This window comes from Prionailurus viverrinus, chromosome A1 (genome assembly GCF_022837055.1).
Source record: "Prionailurus viverrinus isolate Anna chromosome A1, UM_Priviv_1.0, whole genome shotgun sequence".
NCBI lineage: Eukaryota > Metazoa > Chordata > Mammalia > Carnivora > Felidae > Prionailurus > Prionailurus viverrinus.
In genome coordinates this window covers 93,182,201-93,200,643 of record NC_062561.1, presented here as the reverse complement: position 1 = coordinate 93,200,643, position 18,443 = coordinate 93,182,201, and the positions used below count along the sequence as shown (strand labels likewise).

Below are 18,443 nucleotides of genomic sequence, written 5' to 3'. Positions count from 1 at the left end.
TTAAATTGAAGTCTAGTTGATATACAATGTTATGTTAGTTTCAAGTGTGCAATGTAGTGATCCAACAATTCTATCCACTACAAAATGCTCACCGTAGTTAAGTGTAGTTACCATCTGTGACCTTAAGAAGTTATTACAATATTATCGACTATATTCCTTAAGCTGTACTTTTCATCCCTGGGACTTACTTATTTTATAACTGGAAGTTTTTTGTACCTCCCCCCCATTTTCCGTCCCTTCTAGCAACCAGCAGATTGTTCTCTGTATTTATCAGGCTGTTCCTATTTTGTTGGTTCATTGGTTTTTTTAAGAATCCACATATAAGTGAAATTGTACAGCATCTGTCTTTCTCTGTCTGACTTGTTTCACTTGGAGTTATACCGTCCAGGTCCATCTATGTTGTTGCAAATGGCAAGATTTCATTCTTTTTTATGGCTGAGTAATACTCCACTGTGTATATATACCACATCTTCTTTACCCACTTATCTATCCATGGACACTTGAGTCATAAAGCTATTTTTTAATTAATTTATTTATTTTGAGAGAGAAATAGAGAACAAACAAGCAAGGGAGAGGCATGGAGAGAGGGAGACAGAGAATCCCAGGTAGGCTCTGTGCTGTCAGTACAGAGCCCGATGCGGGGCTTGAACTCAGGAACTGTGAGATCATGACCCGAGCTGAAACCAAGAGTCAGACTTAACCAACTGAGCCACCCAGGCATCCCCAAAGCTATTTTCTTAATGTGCCAGTTTTCTGAGAAAGTCAGTCAGCTAGTTGTATCACCCTCCTCAGCAACTTGGAAAATCAGCCTTGGAAGGGACAGAGAGAGTTTCCCTTAAAAAGGAAAAATAAGGTCAGAGCATAAAATGCTTTCCCCAAGGTTACAAGTTGAATTAGAGGTAGAGCTGAGACCAGAAGCACATCCTGACTCCTTGTGCAGTGACATCTCTCTCTGCTGTATATGTGACAAGGAACAGTGAAATATCCTAGTCCTTAAGTTTCCAAACCAGTTTTTCTAATTACAAGGCTATACTGGAGTTTCCATAAGGAGGGTCTCATAGGTCAAAATTGGGCAGTAGCATTTTATTCCTCCCTATGGAGGTTTGTTATAAAGACCTGTCCCACCACCCTGATTGTTCAGGGGTCCTTACACTAACTTCTATCCTGGATTTCCTTCTTAGGCAACGCCCCATGGTCACCGACCCTGCTTACGATCATGCTCTCTTATGCTGAACTCACTTGTCCTGAGCCCTAATCTCTCAAAGTCTCAGTGAACATTTGGCTGAAAGATCTGATGAATTTATTCTATGTACACCACAGGGTTTCTTTTTTTCCTCTGCTTTATTTTCATTTAAATAAAATAATAAACAAAATAAAATAAAATAAACTTATTTATTTTTATCTAAATCCCAGTTAGTTAATATGCGGTGTAATATTTTAGTGATTCACCACTTACATACAACACCCAGTGCTCATCACAGCTTCCCTCCTTAATCCTCATCACCTATTTAACCCATCCCCCCACCCACCTCCCATATCCATCAGTTTGTTCTCTACGCTTTTGGTTTCTCTCTTTCTCTCCCCTTCTTTTCCTTTACTCAACTGTTTGTTTCTTAAATTCCACGTGAGTGAAATCATAATGCATTTGTCTTTCTCTGACAAATAATACTCCCTCGACATGATACTCTCTAGCTCCATCCACATTGGTGCAAATAGCAAGACTTCATTCTTTTTGATGGCTGAGTAGTATTCTACTATATATACAGAACCTCTTCTTTATTCATTCGTCAGTCAATGGACAAAGGACATTTGGGCTCTTTCTGTAATTTGGCTATTGTTGATAGTGCTGCTATAAGCATCGGGGTGCATGTATCCCTTTGAACCAGTATTTTTTGTATCCTTTGGGTACATACCTAGTAGTGCAATTGCTGGGTCATAGGGCAGTTCTATTTTTAATTTGTTGAGGAATCTCTGTACTGTTTTCCAGAATGGCTGCACCAGCTTGCATTCCCACCAACAGTGTAAAAGCGTTCCTCCTCCTCCTCGCCAACACCTGTTGTTCCCGGTGTGGTTAATTTTAGCCATTCTGATTGGCGGGAGGTGATACCTCATTGCAGTTTTGATTTGCATATCCCTGATGATGAGCGATACTCAGCCTCTTTTCACACCACAAGGTTTCTTAACCTATCTCCACTGAGCTGACTCTGGATTAGACGGTACTGTCCATCCCCTCTTGAGCCCCCAGCATGCTAAGGACTTGCATGGATGGTCTGTGTGTTTGCAGCATACTATGTGTGTAAGTGTGTGTGTGTACTTGTGTACACACAACACCTTTTTTGACAGCAACCATAGAGGGGACAGTTGAGAATGTCTACAATATCTTTCTGGTTTCACAGTGGTGTTCCTAACCAAAAGCACGAACACAAAGTAAAACAGCTAATTTTTGTATGCTATTCCTTTTCCTTCACACTTTGCCATCAGCTACTAAAAGCTAAGGCGTTCAAGACTTCAAATTTGATTGTTTTATGATGGGATGCATTAGGCCTGAACAAAGGAAATTGCTTGTTGAATATTCATTGTCTTAACTATGCATTTTCCCCATCTGGAGTTATTTTTTCAATGAGGTACTATGGTATTTATATCTCCCTATTTTTTTGACAATCTTTCTAAAAAATTTTTTTAATGTTTATTTATTTTTGAGAGAGAGAGAGAGAGAGATAGAGCATGAGCTGAGGAGGGGTAGAGAGAGAGGGAGACACAGAATCCAAAGCAGGCTCCAGGCTCTGAGCTATCAGCACAGAGCCCAATGTGGGGCTTGAGCTCACGAACCATGATATCATGACCTGAGCCAGACACTTAACTGACTGAGACAACTGGTGCCCCAACAATCTTTCTGTTTTTATATTTGCTTTCACCAATTTTGCTACAAACATTTTAATGTGTTAAATTGTTTCCAACACTTAATTTTTCATTAGCATAATTAAACATTTTTATTTCAATACTTGGGATTTTACAACGTACAAAAAAAGCTCTTTTATTTCTTGGGGGAAATGTCTCCTCCGGAACCACCACATTGATCATGTGTTTAATTCTGTCTCCCTGAGCACAAAGCAGGTTAATCCCACTCTTGGGATTACTGACAGATTGGAAGAAAATAAAAAACAGTCTCCTGGGAAGATATAACTTATGAAAGTGCTGACTTAAGATCATTTAATAAGTTCAGAACCAACTAGTTGTCTTTGGTGAACCAACAGAGTCAAATAGAAACCCAAATGCTTGTATTCCCTAGACTTTTAAAAATGCTCCCCTTCTTCCATAGACATGCATTTTAAAATAAATATTTTGAGAATCTTTTTATGTTTGTTTGTTTACTTTTAAGTTATCTCTACACCCAATGTGGGGCTCAAACTCATGACCCCCAGATCAAGAGTCACACGCTCTACTGATTGAGCCAGCCGGGCACTCCTTGAGAATCATTTTAGATTTACAAAAGAGTTATAAATATTTACAGAGATTCCTGTATACCGCATACTCACTTTCTCCTAATGCCAACATCTGACATTAGTATGGCATCCTTGTCACAACTAATGAGCCAATATTGATACTAGCTCTAACTAAAGTCTATACTTTATTCAGATTTCCTTAGTTTTTACCAAATGCATGTTGCTGTTGCAGGATCCTATCCAGGACACAATATTCCATTTAGTTGACAGGTTTCCTTTGGCTTGTCTAGACTGTGACAGCATCTCAGACTTCCAGTGTTTTGAATCCCCTTGACAATTCTGAGTAGTACCGGTCAGCTACTATGCAGAAGGCCCCTCAATTTGCATGTGTCTGAGATTTCTCTCATGATTAAAATGGAGTTATGGGTTCTTGGGGAGCAAGATCACAGAGGTAAGGTACCACTCTCATCAACTGTATGAAGGGTATGTGCTGTCAACATGACTTATCACGGATGATGTTAACCTCGGTCGCCTAGCTGAGGTAGTGTCTGGCAGGTGTCTCCACTGTAAAGTTACTCCTTTTTGCTCTTTCTGTTCTGTGCTATTTCGAAGAAAGTCACTATATACAACCTACATGTAAGACGTGTGAAGTTTAGCTCCATCCTCTGAGCGGAGGGGGGGGGGGGTCATCTATATAAATTATTTTTAGTTCTATGTAGAATATATGTGCATTTTATGTACCCACTCAGTAATTAACTCACATCAGTATGGACTCATGGATACTTATGTTTTAGATTATAATCCAACATTAAACCATTTCTTTTGTTTCTCAAATTATTCCAGTTTTGGCCACTGGGAGCTCCTTCAGCTGGCCCCTCTGTCTCTTTAACATACTACCATCAATTAAATTTTTTTTTGAGGACTTCCTTTCTGGCACTACAAGACACTCCAGGCTCCTCCTTTACACTCCTTGCCCCAATCCTGAAATCAGCCATTTCTCCAAGGAGCCCTGTTTCTCTTTGTAGGAGGGTGGTATTCAAACCAAATCTGGATGTTGGATTTGCTCATTGCCACTGAGGCATTGCTGCTTCTAGACTCTGTCAGATAACAGAATAAGAAACTCTATGTAGGTACACTAACCCAAGTATATACACATATCCACATCTATCTGTATCCACATATATATTTATATTAAGCTACACGTAGGTTCATACTGGTGTTTCCAATTCTGATCCATTCCCACCTGGATTGTTCTAGCCTAACTTCTGTTTATCTGCAATCTGGCTCCCCGTCTCAGCCATCCATTTACTTATCTGTTCAAGCCCACATGTATGCATCATGGTTGCAGACTTGCTCATCCATACACCCACAGAAAATAAGTTTAGCAAGTAGAATGCCATCTTTTTGCCTTTAGTCTCCACTCACTTCCAAAGCTACTTAGGTCAGCACCTTCTCCCTCCCCTCCCCCACCACCTTCATGAGTCAGGTTATTTCATACACTTCTTCTGACACATTCTGCATACCATCCTGGGATCGATCAACTCCTAATTTTGTTTTCAATTTATAGATAATTTTTGTTTTCCTTTGTGGCATAAAGTTCTATAAATGTATGTAGCCTTTTCAGATTGGCTCCTTTTGCTTAGCAATATGCATTTAATATTCATCTATGCTTTTATGTGGGCTAATAGCTCATTATTTTTTATCACTGGATAGGATCCCATTGTATGGACGTACCACAGGTTACCTCTTCACCTATTGAAGGATATCCCAGCTGCTTCCAGTTTTTGGTGATTATGAATAATGCTACTGGTGATTATATTGGTGATTATGAAAAACGCTTCCCAAAACATATGCGGGTTTGGGGTACACATATTTTCAACCAGCTGGGTCAAAACATAGGAATACAACCGTGAGATTATATGGTAAGACAATGGTTAGCTTTATACAAATCTGCAAAACTGCATTCCAAACTAGCTGTACCTTTTTTCATTCCCACCAGGTATGAATGATAGTTCCTGTTGTTCTTCATACTTAAAATTTGTTCTGCATACTTATTGCCAGCAATAAGTATTACTGGCTTGGGGCTTTTTAAATTATTATTTTAGCCATTCTCAGAAGTATGTGGTGGTAACTCATCTTGGTTTAAGTAACACTCCGTGTTTACCACTCCCGTCACACACACATTTTAACATTGCTGAAATAGATACAGGTCTTATAAGCCCTATGTATATTTAATGTAGTGTTTCTGGTGCTGCCTGTGAAATGCTATGGCTCATCTTAGAACAGATGATGCTTTATAATGTACATAGTGCAAAGGGAATGTGACTTTCAGGGACTGAAGTAGGACATCAAACTTGTGTTTTGCCTCTCTCATGAAGTTGTTAATTGGAATTATATTTGGTTGCAAGTAACGGAATTTTTTTAAGTTTATTCATTTATTTTCAGAGAGAGAGGGAGACAGAGAGTATCCCAAGCACTAACAGTGTAGAGCCCAACGTGGGGCTCGCACTCACAAACTGTGAGATCATGACCTGAGCCAAAATCAGGAGTTAGGGTGTTTAACCGAATGAGCCACCCAGGTGCCCCAACAGAATTTTTGATTAACAGTTGATGAAATAAATAGAGTTTTGCTTCCCTCATACAATAGTCTAGAGAAAGACAATTACTAGTATTAATTCAATTGCTCAGAAATGAAGTCAGAAATTCAGAATCTTTTATATTTTGACTCTACCCAAGTATTTCACTTCATGGTTGTAGGATTCCTCCCCTTGCAGACTAGATGTAATGTCTATTTTTTTTAATATTTACTTATTTTGAGAGAGAAGGAGAGCATGCATGCAAGTGAGCAGAGGAAGGGTGGAAAGAAAGGGAGAAAGAACCCCAAGCAGGCTCCACACTGTCAGCACAGAGCCCAATGCAGGGCTCGATCCTACAACTTTGAAATTATGACCTGAGCTGAAATCAAGAGTCAGACACTTAACCAACTGAGCCATCCAGGCACCCTGTAATGTCTATTTTTAATACAAGAATTAAAGGTGGGGAGTTATGTCAAAAAAAAGTTTCAGAAATAGCCAGTTTACTAATTGTCACTGCTGAAACTTGGCTACAAGAGTACCCACAGCTGCATTGGAGGCTAGGAAAGTAAGTGTTCAGCTGACTGATATTTCAGCCTGAACCAAACTGGGCTTCAGGTAGCAAAGTAAATGAGGACACATGACTAGGCAACTAACAGAATTTGAATTTGGAGAGGATGTAAGAGAGGAAATGAGTATTTTGAAACCTTCCTTTACACTAACAGTCTTAATGACTACTATTCATTTTTTTTTTAATTGTTTTAATGTTCATTTATTTTTGAGAGAGAGAGACAGAGTGCGAGCAGGGAGAGAGAGAGGGAGACACAGAATCCGAAGCAGGCTCCAGGCTCTGAGCTGTTAGCACAGAGTGCAACACAGAGACTGAATTCACAAACTGTGAGATCATGACCTGAGCCAAAGTTGGCACTCAACCAACTGAGTCACCCAGGAGTCCCATGATTACTACTCTTTTCTGACTAACCTTCATCAAAGTAAGATATTTTTGTTAAATTGGATAAAATATATCACACTGGCTTAGAAAGTTTAGAGATGGAATAGATTTATAGAGGTGGAAATAAAATGGGACTTAGAAAATCGAATTTCAAGGTTTGTCACTGGCTTTCACTAGCTTCTAAACATTCCATAAATTATATTATCATAGCATCTACTTTCTTTACTTATAAAATCCCTGTTTGCCATGGATAACACTGTTTCCTGTGTGGCAAGTAATTTAGGATTATGTCTTGGACATTGTCAGGACATGTGATAAAGAATGACTTCTGTTATATTCTTCTGAAGATTATCAACTTTTTTTTTTCTGATTGCTTGTTTGTTTAACCAGGCAGTCAACTAGGCTGATTTCAGTCTGCAAACTCTGTCTCCTCTGCAACTGGCACCAGCTGAAATTCTAGTTCAGTTCTTTTAGCTTTAGCTGGAGTGCTTGAAGTCTGCCTCATACATGCATAATTCAGGGATCAGCCTGATATTAAGGTGGACTCCCTACACAGAATTTGGAGCTCTCCTTCTCCCACTTTCTCTTTATAGCTCCTTTGGTTATACTGGAGTCTATCCCCTGTCTTCAAGCCAGTAAAACTATAGCTTCTCTGCTAGTGTTAGCTACTCCTCTCTGATTCAGTCTGGGGTCTGACTTCAGGCTAAAAGTCATAAAAATATGGGAAAATCCTCTGATGCTGTTCCTCTCTTCCAAGTGTCGATCCCCTTCCATAACGAGCCTATTTGAGGAAATGGTCTAGTTTGGGTAGTTGTTTTTTTTAACATTTGCATAGAGTGTGTAATTTTTATTCGAAGAGGTGGTTTGATAGGAATTGCTCAGTCATGACCAGAATCAGGACCTCAGCTTTGTCATCTATAACATGGGGAATAATAATTATATGTGTCACGGTTCCTTTTGGAATTGTTATGTCTGTCAAATAAGATAAGACATATGAAAACTGTTTGTGAACTGTATAGTTGCATTCAGCAGTAATTGTGCAGATGAGAAAATTCAGGCCCAGTGAGACGAGCTGACAGTTGAAAACACAGATCTAGTCAGTATTAAAGGAGGATAACAATCTATATGTCCCAAATCCCGGTCTAGTCCTATTTCAACTATGCCATGCAATTTGCTCCTTTCTCAAAATTTGTCCTCAAGGTACAAGACAGCCATCAGATTTATCCAAATTTGGTGAAACATTAGGCAATTCATTGAATCAAAATTAGCCAGAGTGGTTGTTTGCTTCAGTAGACTAGTTGACTGACCAAAACAGTTTCTCCAATATCAGCTTATAGAAGTAGCTAGCTCTATAACTATAGAGCTCTATATAGCTCTATATAGCTCTATAACTATAACTATAACCTTCAGCTCAGGTCATGATGAGCTCAGCTCAGGTCCTGAGTTCGAGCCCCACATCAGACTCAGTGTTGTCAGCACAGAGCCCACTTCGCTCTGCCCCCAGTCTGTCCCCCTCTCTCTCTGCCCCTCCCCAACTTAAACTCTCTCAAAAATAAAACATTAAAAAAAGAAAAGAAGTAGTTAGAGAATCAGAAATGGCAAGCTAGAGGGGCGCCAGGGTGGCTCAGTCGGTTAAGCAACCAGGTTCGGCTCAGGTCATGATCTCATGCTTTGTGGGTTTGATCCCTGCACTGGGCTGTGTGCTGACAGTTCAGAGGCTGGAGCCTACTTCAGATTCTGTGTCTCCCTCTCTCTGCCCCTCTCCTTCTCGCTCTGTCCCTCTCTTTGTCTCTCAAAAATAAATAATATATTTAAAAATTAAAAAAAAAAAAGAAACGATGAGCTAGGACTTTTGCTGGCTAAACAGGAAACGAGCTTCTCAGAGGTAGGAGATGCTCATAGGCTGTCCTTTGTGACTTCTCACTTCCCTCTGAGCACCCCATGTCCCCTTTTCCAACTCTAGGTTGGTCTACACCCAGTATTTATAAGAGAGATAAAATGGGTCCTTTTTCTCTTGCCTCCTCTTTTTTTATATTGGATACTACCAATTGAAAATAAAGTCTCCTTTGAGCAAGGTTATGCATTACTTTATTTTTGCCTATTATGCCAGCTGAGACATCACACAGTCTGGGTGGGAGCAGGGAGGGGAGTATGGGGTGTCTTTTCCCTGTGGGCTCCTCCAGCAAGAAAGTCACAGGGATCACCCAGATTCTCGCTAAAGCTGGGTGAATTATTCTGGGCTCTCTGTCCCTATGAACTGGGGTGAAACAAGATGTGAACAGCACAAAGAAGAAACTTTTCATGTTTTATCAAAATGTATTAGAGAAGCGCCTGGAAATCTTCAAATTGGATACTAAAATCAATGGGGGAAAAAATCTGCAGAACATAAGCAAAGTCTCTTAAGCAGCCACAAACTTTAAAACTCATTCATTTTAATAGTTACCAGCTTATTGCTAGCGCAGCTTTTAGCTAAGTTGTGCAGACTATGCAAACCTTTTATCTTTGTCTAAATAATTCCGCACATTTTATTGATCCTGCTCAGAACATGTGACTAATTACTTTAAGACCTTGTGCTTGGGAGTCAGACTCCCAAAGCAGGCTTTCCCAGGGTTGCATTTGGCCAACCTTGAAGTGGCATGCAAATACTCAGGCAGCCAGCTGGATACTTGGATTTCCTAGACCAGTGTCTTTCAACCTGTGGTCCATAGACCAACAAGGTCAGAATCTCCGGATGCTATTTAAAAATGAAGATTCTGGCTTCCAAACTATGGCATGGGGATCTTCTGAGAAGGGTGGAGGACAGAAACCTGGATCTTTAACAAGGGCTAAAAGCTGTTGTGAAAATGGACATTTCCATATGAGGTCTTATATATAATGAAGGACAGCTTGTTTTGATGGTCAGATTGGACCTTTGGAGATGTATTTACAAGAAGGATTTCCGGTTCGCAGCATGATAACCTGAAAAGGGACTCTGACTTTCAAGGTGTACCCATCAGGGACTGAAGCTTTTCTACTTGCCAGTTTATCTCATGCTGATATGCCTTCCTTAGAAGAACACACGACAGCCTTTGTCCAGGTGAAATGTGAATAAAATCTGAAATCCTTAGAAAGCACATTCTGAAGGCACCTGGGTAGCTTGGTCGGTTAAGCGTCTGACTTCAGCTCAGGTCATAATCTCCCTGTTCCTGAGTTCAAGCCCTGCATCAGGTGCTGTGCTGACAGCTCAGAGCCTGGAGCCTGCTTCGGATTCTTTGTCTTCCTTGCTCTGTGCCCCTCCTCCGCTCATTCTCTCTCTCTCTCTCTCTCTCTCTCTCTCAAAAATAAACATTAGAAAAATCTTTTTTAAAGAATGTACATTCTGACAAGTCTTTAGACATTCATTCATTTAACACATAATTATCAAGCATCTATCATGAGTAGCCATTGTTCCCGGCAAGAGAAACATAGTAATGAACAAGACAGATGAGGTCTCTGGCCTCATGTAGCTTATATGTTAGTGAAAAGAAACCTGCATCTACATATACATGCAGACAAATATATATTCAGGCTGAGGAATAAAAGAACAGGAGGATGACCTACGGAGTGAATCAGGTGAGGGAGAGAGATTTACCTAGAACATTGCAAACAGGACCTCTGAGAGGTTTGGTCTGAAGAATGAGTCTATCCAATATTTCAGGCACAGGGAACAGTGAATACAAAAGCTAAAGACATGGAAAGGAGGTGAGTGTAGTGAGACCCTGGTGACCAAAGGGAAGCATTAGGAGAGGAGTCTTGATAGTAAAGGAGGTAAAGCCAGAAGATAACTATGCCAGCTTTTCAGTACAACTAGTCCATTATCTAACATGCTTGCCTAAAAATCATCCAATTCTCAGGGATCGTAACTCACTTTCCACTTACCACTGACTAAACCCCAGGCATTTTACATTCTGTAAACAGAGAGATAAATTTGGAGAGAACTGACAAATGGATTTTTGCCAGGGTGAGCAAATATTCCACAGGCTATGGTTTTATTTCTCTGTGGTGTTTTACCCATATTGTATCTCGCTTAGCATTTACTTCAGTTTTCTTTGCTTTTATTTTTCTACTGATCTTCAACGACACATCTGTGTCTCATATCCTTTGAACCAACTCTGTTATCTCACTGGGTTCCTCACCCATGAGTCAAAGAAATGTTGGAAAATCAGGCATTTGCAGTTGGAGAGACAGAAAAGAAGTGTTCGCATGGGGGTTCAACATAGTCATTGGGTATGCCTTTCGGGGTGAGGGTGTGAAGGAGGGATGGTGGCCATGGAAAGACTGCTGGAGGCCTACTTCAGTAGCCCAAGTGAGAGGTAAAGCAGGCAGAAGAAGGGAGAGGACTGCGGAGACAGAAAGAAACGGATTGAGTTGAGAACCAACTTTTAACCAGCTACTTATCAAGGCTTGGATTGAATAGGGCTCATGGGAATAAATAAGTTCTGATGAGGAACACGGGGGAGTAAAAGAGGGGAAACATCAAGAAACAATTCTATTAGAGCATGACATTCTTTGGAGGGAAACCCACAGCCTGAGATCATTATGTCGGACACGAAACAGCACACCTTTCTGATGGGTAAGAAATAAGGCTCTTGTGTCCCTTCCTTCTAGTCCTACAAGGAATGTCCAGACAAACAGATGGGAGAAAAATAAAATATAAACTAAGATGGTAAAGCAGAAACTGAAGGCTTATTAAACTTCAGGGTTAGAGTTTAAAAACAGCCTTAAATACACTGTATTCAATGCATGAGCAGAAAAAACATTAGAACTCTTGAGAAGACATACTAAAAGCACTTCATGGATCGACAAGTTGAGAGAAGCAAGAAATCTACTTTACTTAATATGTTTAGGAAACATATGAACCTACAGCTCAGCATTTTCTCCCAGCCATGATTTTCAGAAACAAATTTAGGGAAGGAATTGTGGAATCTTTGATTTGTTTACCGAACCACTAGCAAATTCTGTTTTAGAATATTCACAAAAATCTCCACATCACTGTCCCCAAGTTCATGTACTCTCCCAACTGAATTCCAATACAATCAAACAACTTTTCTTATGTGTATTCCCTTCTTTTATGTCAGGAGCCAATTGTTTCCTCATTCTATACTGTGGCTCTGACTTTTCTGACAGCAAAGCCATAGACTGTTAAGAGAGATTACCATAGAGCCATACCGAAAGAGAATGTACTCTTCCCAAGGATGAGTTGAATTTTGTCCATAAAAGCACACATGCCCTCAAAGCACCTAGAATCTGACTTACAAATGGGAAGCCCATGTTCAGATTTAGCTTCCATGCATTATATGTCAAAGTTAAAACAAACGGTGGTAAATTACAGAGACAGAACAAAGATATTCTGTCATTTTGGTACATGTAGTAAGCACCAAAGAAAAAGGACCCATATATCAACAGAATCACTGTTATGTAGTTACTGAACCTTCATGAGCAGGAAGTGATTACTCAGTGCTGAAGGTCTGGACTTATTACGTAACATATCCATCAAAGCCAAGGTGATGAAGGATAAGCAGCTTCTGAGATCATCATGTCAGTTAATAGGTACAAGAGCACAAAACAAAAGAGATTAAGAAAGCCAATGTGTTTTATTGATAGAGTCAACCTCGTCTCTCACCAAGGCAAAATACTCATTCAGCCAGCAACCCACTAAAGCTGCTTAGAAAAATACATCTATGCCCCAGGTGAAGACCTAACATGCACTTGTATAGGATAGCACAATCAGCAAATTCATTCATGAAGGTCAACGAGAAGGATTTGCTTGAACTAAAAAATCACAATTTCTTCTCTTTTTTTTAAATCATGATTTCTTAAGAGAGCAGAACAAGATAGTCTTAAAATAAAGAGAAAGGATTTTATTTCATTTAGAAAACCCCTTGAGTTCAAGAAAAACCTATACTGAAGCTTATAAACGTTCAATTAAGAAGGTGTTCCATAGGAGCACCTGGGTGGCTCAGTCGATTAAGCGTCTGTCTCTTTGTTTCAGCTCAGGTCAGGATCTCACAGTATGTGGATTCGAGCCCTGCATCAGGCTCTGCACTGACAGAGTGGAGCTTGCTTGGGATTCTCTCTCTCTCTCCCCCCATCTCTGATCCTCCCCCACTTGTGCTGCCTCTCTCTCTCAAAATAAATAAATAAACTTTTTTTAAAGGAGGAATTGCATACATAATTCTAGTCCAAGTACCTCCTTCCAGTTCTTTCCACAAACTGATTCTTTTCCTGTGTGTGAGTCTCTCTATCTTATGGTAGCCAGATTTGGCAAGTAAAAATACAAAACGCTCAGTTAAATTTGAATTTGAGATAAGTGACAAATAATATTTATAATGTGTGATAACTTGTGCTAGGTCTACAATTACTTGTTGATACCTCAAATTCAAATTTAACTGGGCTTCCTGTATTTTTCCCAGCAAACTAGTGTGCCTATGTACGTCTCTATGTATTGTCTTCTTGTTATCTACTGTTCTTAACACAAGGACAGATAACATTTGCACATCTGATATCCTTAGAATTATATGTCCTATGTGGCCATCAGGTGGAGGCCCAGACTCTGTATCATAAACTTCTGGTACCCAGTGGCTTTCTGGTTGCCCTCAGCTTCTAGCTGCCAGCAGAAATTGGGAATCATGCCCCATTCAAGATAACCCTTTTGCTGGGCTACAATGTCTTCCTGCTCTTGATGAATGACTTACTTCCCACCAATGGTACCTCCCTCATCAGTGTCTACTTTGCCCTATGTCTGTCCCTGATGGTGATCAGCCTGCTGGAGACCACCTTTATCACCTACCTGCTGCACCTGGCCACCACCCAGCCCCCACCCATGCCTCGGTGGCTCCATTCCCTGCCCTTTTACTGCACCTGCCCAACAAAGTGCTGCCCCACTGCACCCCAGAAGAGAAATAAAGCCTTGGGCACCCCCACCCACCCACCACTTGGTGTGAAGGAGCCTGTGGAGTTAGTGGGGAAGATGCAAAGTCCCAGATAGGCAGTTAAATGAGTGTCCTGGGTCATCAAGGGCCCAGCAGAAAGATGAGATTCAGAAACCACACTTGGTCAGTCTGTGGGTGTAGTTCAGCCACATGATGGACACCTTGCTCTTCCGCCTCTACCTGCTTTTCATGGCCACCTCTGTGGTCACAGTCATCATCCTCTGGAACACCTAGGCATGATGTCTATTTGCTCCTGCAGACCCCAACCCAGAGCTGCTTGTGGCTTCCAGAGACGAGCTAGGTCTTTGCCCCTTGTTGAGTATTGACTGTCATAGCCCAAAGGTAACCAGTTCCCTCTTGCATTCCATGCACCTCAATGCAGCCCAACCTCAGTGCAGTCTCAACCCAACTCTAGACATTTTCCTCTTGTATCTGCATTCTGTTGGCTTCCCGCACTCCCCTCATGTAGTTCTACAGCCCCTTTATGTCTTCTGCATAGCAGTCCCACCTCCTCTGCTTCCTTACTTGTCCCAATAAATCACTCTGCCAGAAAAAAAAATTACAGAATTTAGAGCAGGAAAGCACTTAGACACAATGTGGTTTAATGATTTTATTCCACAGTTAAGGAAACTGAGACTCAAATAGATTAAATGACTTGACCAGATCCCATACCTAGTTACTATCCTATTTGGAGAAAGAACTGGGATATAGTTGTCCTGGCTCCCAGTTCTTTCTCTTTCTAGAATATATTTTCTCTCTTAAATCTGAAGTTCCAGTTGGTTTTTCAGTGATACATTTGGACCAGACTGATGCTTTCATTTAAATGGGTGCACCTATATACAAATCATTTGGTTTCTGTATACAAGACAGAACACACGTGCATGCACACGCACACACACTGCACAAACCAAAAGGAGAGTTTCAAAGCAACATGTTATGTAGTCAGAACATTTGTTGTTTGAGGCTTCCCAATATCCATCCTTCATTTAAGTATTAGCTTCCAAAATTCCTTTTAGGGAAGGGCCTTTCTCCCTGCTGAATAAAGTCTAATGGGACCATTGATGAGGGCATCCTTCCTTAGCCAATGAGTGGGCACATGACCAAGCTAAGCCAGGTGATGGTTGTAATTTCCCAGCCCTTTCCTAGCCTCCATTTTTAATTTTGAGAGGATAAATAGAATATTCCTCCACCCCCACCCTACTCCAGACAGCAAGATGGTTGCAGATGATTTACTGCATTGGAAGTGACTGGGCAAGACAATAGAGTAGTTCATATTTGCAAGACCCTTTGGAGCTAATTGTTTCCTTCTATGTAAAGCTCAGTGCTTCAACTCCTTCACACTCTTCCAATACATTATTTGCTTAGCTTTAAGAAGCAGAGTTAAATTGTTACCTGACAAAAGCTGTCATCACCAAGACAGCATGGTATTGGCACAAAAACAGACACATAGACCAATGGAATAGAATAGAAACCCCAGAACTAGACCCACAAATGTATGACCAACTCATCTTTGACAAAGAGGAAAGTGCATCCAATGGAAAAGAGACAGTCTCTTTAACAAATGGTGCTGGGAGAACTGGACAGCAACATGCAGAAGATTGAAACTAGATCACTTTCTCACACCATTCACAAAAATAAACTCAAAATGGATAAAGGACCTGAATGTGAGACAGGAAACCATCAAAACTCTAGAGGAGAAAGCAGGAAAAGGCCTCTCTGACCTCAGTCGTAGCAATTTCTTACTTGACACATCCCCAAAGGCAAGGGAATTAAAAGCAAAAATGAACTATTGGGACCTCATGAAGATAAAAAGCTTCTGCACAGCAAAGGAAACAACCAACAAAACTAAAAGACAACCAATGGAATGGGAAAAGATATTTGCAAATGACATATCGGACAAAGGGCTAGTATCCAAAATCTATAAAGAGCTCACCAAAATCCACACCCAAAAAACAAATAATCCAGTGAAGAAATGGGCAGAAAACATGAATAGACACTTCTCTAAAGAAGACATCCGGATGGCCAACAGGCACATGAAAAGATGCTCAATGTCGCTCCTCATCAAGGAAATACAAATCAAAACCACACTCAGATATCTCCTCATGCCAGTCAGAGTGGCCAAAATGAACCAATCAGGAGACTATAGATGCTGGAGAGGATGTGGGGAAATGGGAACCCTCTTGCACTGTTGGTGGGAATGCAAATTGGTGCAGCCACTCTGGAAAACAGTGTGGAGGTTCCTCAAAAAATTAAAAATAGACCTACCCTATGACCCAGCAGTAGCACTGCTAGGAATTTACCCAAGGGATACAGGAGTACTGATACATAGGGGCACTTTTACCCCAATGTTTATAGCAGCACTCTTAACAATAGCCAAATTGTGGAAAGAGCTCAAATGTCCATCAACTGATGAATGGATAAGGAAATTGTGGCTTATATACACAATGGAGTACTACGTGGCAATGAGAAAGAATGAAATATGGCCCTTTGTAGCAACGTGGATGGAACTGGAGAGTGTGACGCTAAGTGAAATAAGCCATACAGAGAAAGACAGATACCATATGTGTTCACTCTTATGTGGATCCTGAGAAATTTAACAGAAACCCATGGGGGAGGGGAAGGAAAAAAAAAGAGGTTAGAGTGGGAGAGAGCCAAAGCATAAGAGACTCTTAAAAACAGAACAAACTGAGGGTTGATGGGGGGTGGGAGGGGAGGGTGGGCGATGGGGATTGAGGAGGGCACCTTTTGGGATGAGCGCTGGGTGTTGTATGGAAACCAATTTGACAATAAATTTCAAAAAAAATCTGTAAGGTGAAACTTTAAAATAAGGGGAAAAGAGAATTTTATGACAAGTTAGTAGAACAAAATGATAGGGAATCTAAATCTCAATTGGTACTTGGTTTATCAGTAATTATAGGATATAAGTGATGGATGTGAGGATATTTTTGAAAGTGTGTAGACAGGTAGGACTGTGATCTGGAGGACCAAAATTAGGAGAAGGGAAAATAATTCTCCACCTGGAACTTGAAGTTACACAGTCTTCCAGGAAGCCATATAAGACACACACACACACACACACACACACACACACACAAACACATGTATATAACTTATCTAAACCCTTATATAAACATAAGATAAGGGCACCTGGGTGGCTTTTTTGGTTGAATGTCTGACTTGGGCTCAGGTAATGATCTCATAGTTCATGAGGTTGAACCCCACATCAGGCTCACTGCTGTCAGAAGAGAGCCCACTTTGGATCCTCTGTCCCCCTCTCTCTCTGCTCATGCTCTCTCTCTCTCTCTCTCTCTAAAATAAATTTAAAAAATTAAAAAACTGTAAGATAAATTTGTAGTTTTATAAAATATCATTCTTCATTTTTGTGAAATTTAAATGCTTGAAAATTTGGGATTAAAATCTAAGATCCAAAATAATTTTTACATTTTTTTCATTTGTTCATATTGTTTTATTGATAATACTTCCAGGTTTATAAGCTGTATGTTTAACAATATCTGTTGACAGAAATGCTAGTATTTCTAATTTCAACTGACAGTGTCTAGAGAAAATTTTAACGTTCAAGAGATTCATGAAGATTTTTATCTTACTAACTTGAAAATGATACTCAACAGTCAATTTCCCTCAGTAATTCTTGTGGTTTTAAAATTCTTAAGTGTGTGCCACCCTACATGTTATACACATTCTATGTGTGTAGCATCATATTAAACAAATACTACAGCCTCTGAATATTATTCTTCTCCGTATTTTCTCATTGTCTTCTATAATGACAGTTTGGGGCTATAGAAACTGGTTTCATAATATGCTAATACTATATGTACAAAGGCCATATGATTTCACTCATGTGTGGAATTTAAGAAAAAAAGCAGATGAACATATGGGGAACAAAAGAGGGGTCAGCCAGGAACAAATTCTTAATTATAGAGAACAGAATAAGGGTTACTGGAGGGGAGGTTGGCAAGGGGGATGGATTAAATGGGTGATGGGTATTAAGGAGGGCACTTGTGATGAACACTGAGTGTTGTGTGTAAGTGATGAATCACTAAGTTCTATACCTGAAACCAATATTACGCTGTATGGTAACAGAAGTTTAAATAAAAACTTGAAAAAATAAAAAATAAAAAAAAATAAACTGCTACCTGACAGGGGGAAAAAAAAAAGAAGCAGAGTTAGTTTCTGTTGTTTTCAACAAAGGAACTGTGATTGACACATAGTATTTATAGATTCCAAAAATGTTGGCCTGGAAAGAACTTTCCATGTCATAGGCAATCCATGAACTGAGGAAGGTAAAAGAAAAAATACCAAGTCACTGATATTTAAAATATATACCTTTCCTGGCACCTGGGTGGCTCAGTTGGTGAGGCGTCCAACTTCAGCTTAAGTCATGAGCTCACAGTACTTGAGTTCGAGCCCTGCGTCGGGCTTTGTGCTGACAGCTCAGAGCCCACTGCCAATCCTGTGTCTTTCTCTCTTTCTGCCCCACCCCTGCTTGCACTCTGTCTCTCTCTGT

At 40.3% G+C, this 18,443-nt stretch overlaps 1 pseudogene; it reads left to right on the top strand.

Annotated features, from left to right (window-relative positions):
• LOC125164120 (5-hydroxytryptamine receptor 3E-like) overlaps positions 1 to 14,152 on the top strand; it is a 58,524-nt pseudogene extending 44,372 nt beyond the window's left edge.
• Positions 14,153 to 18,443: the final 4,291 nt, after the last annotated feature.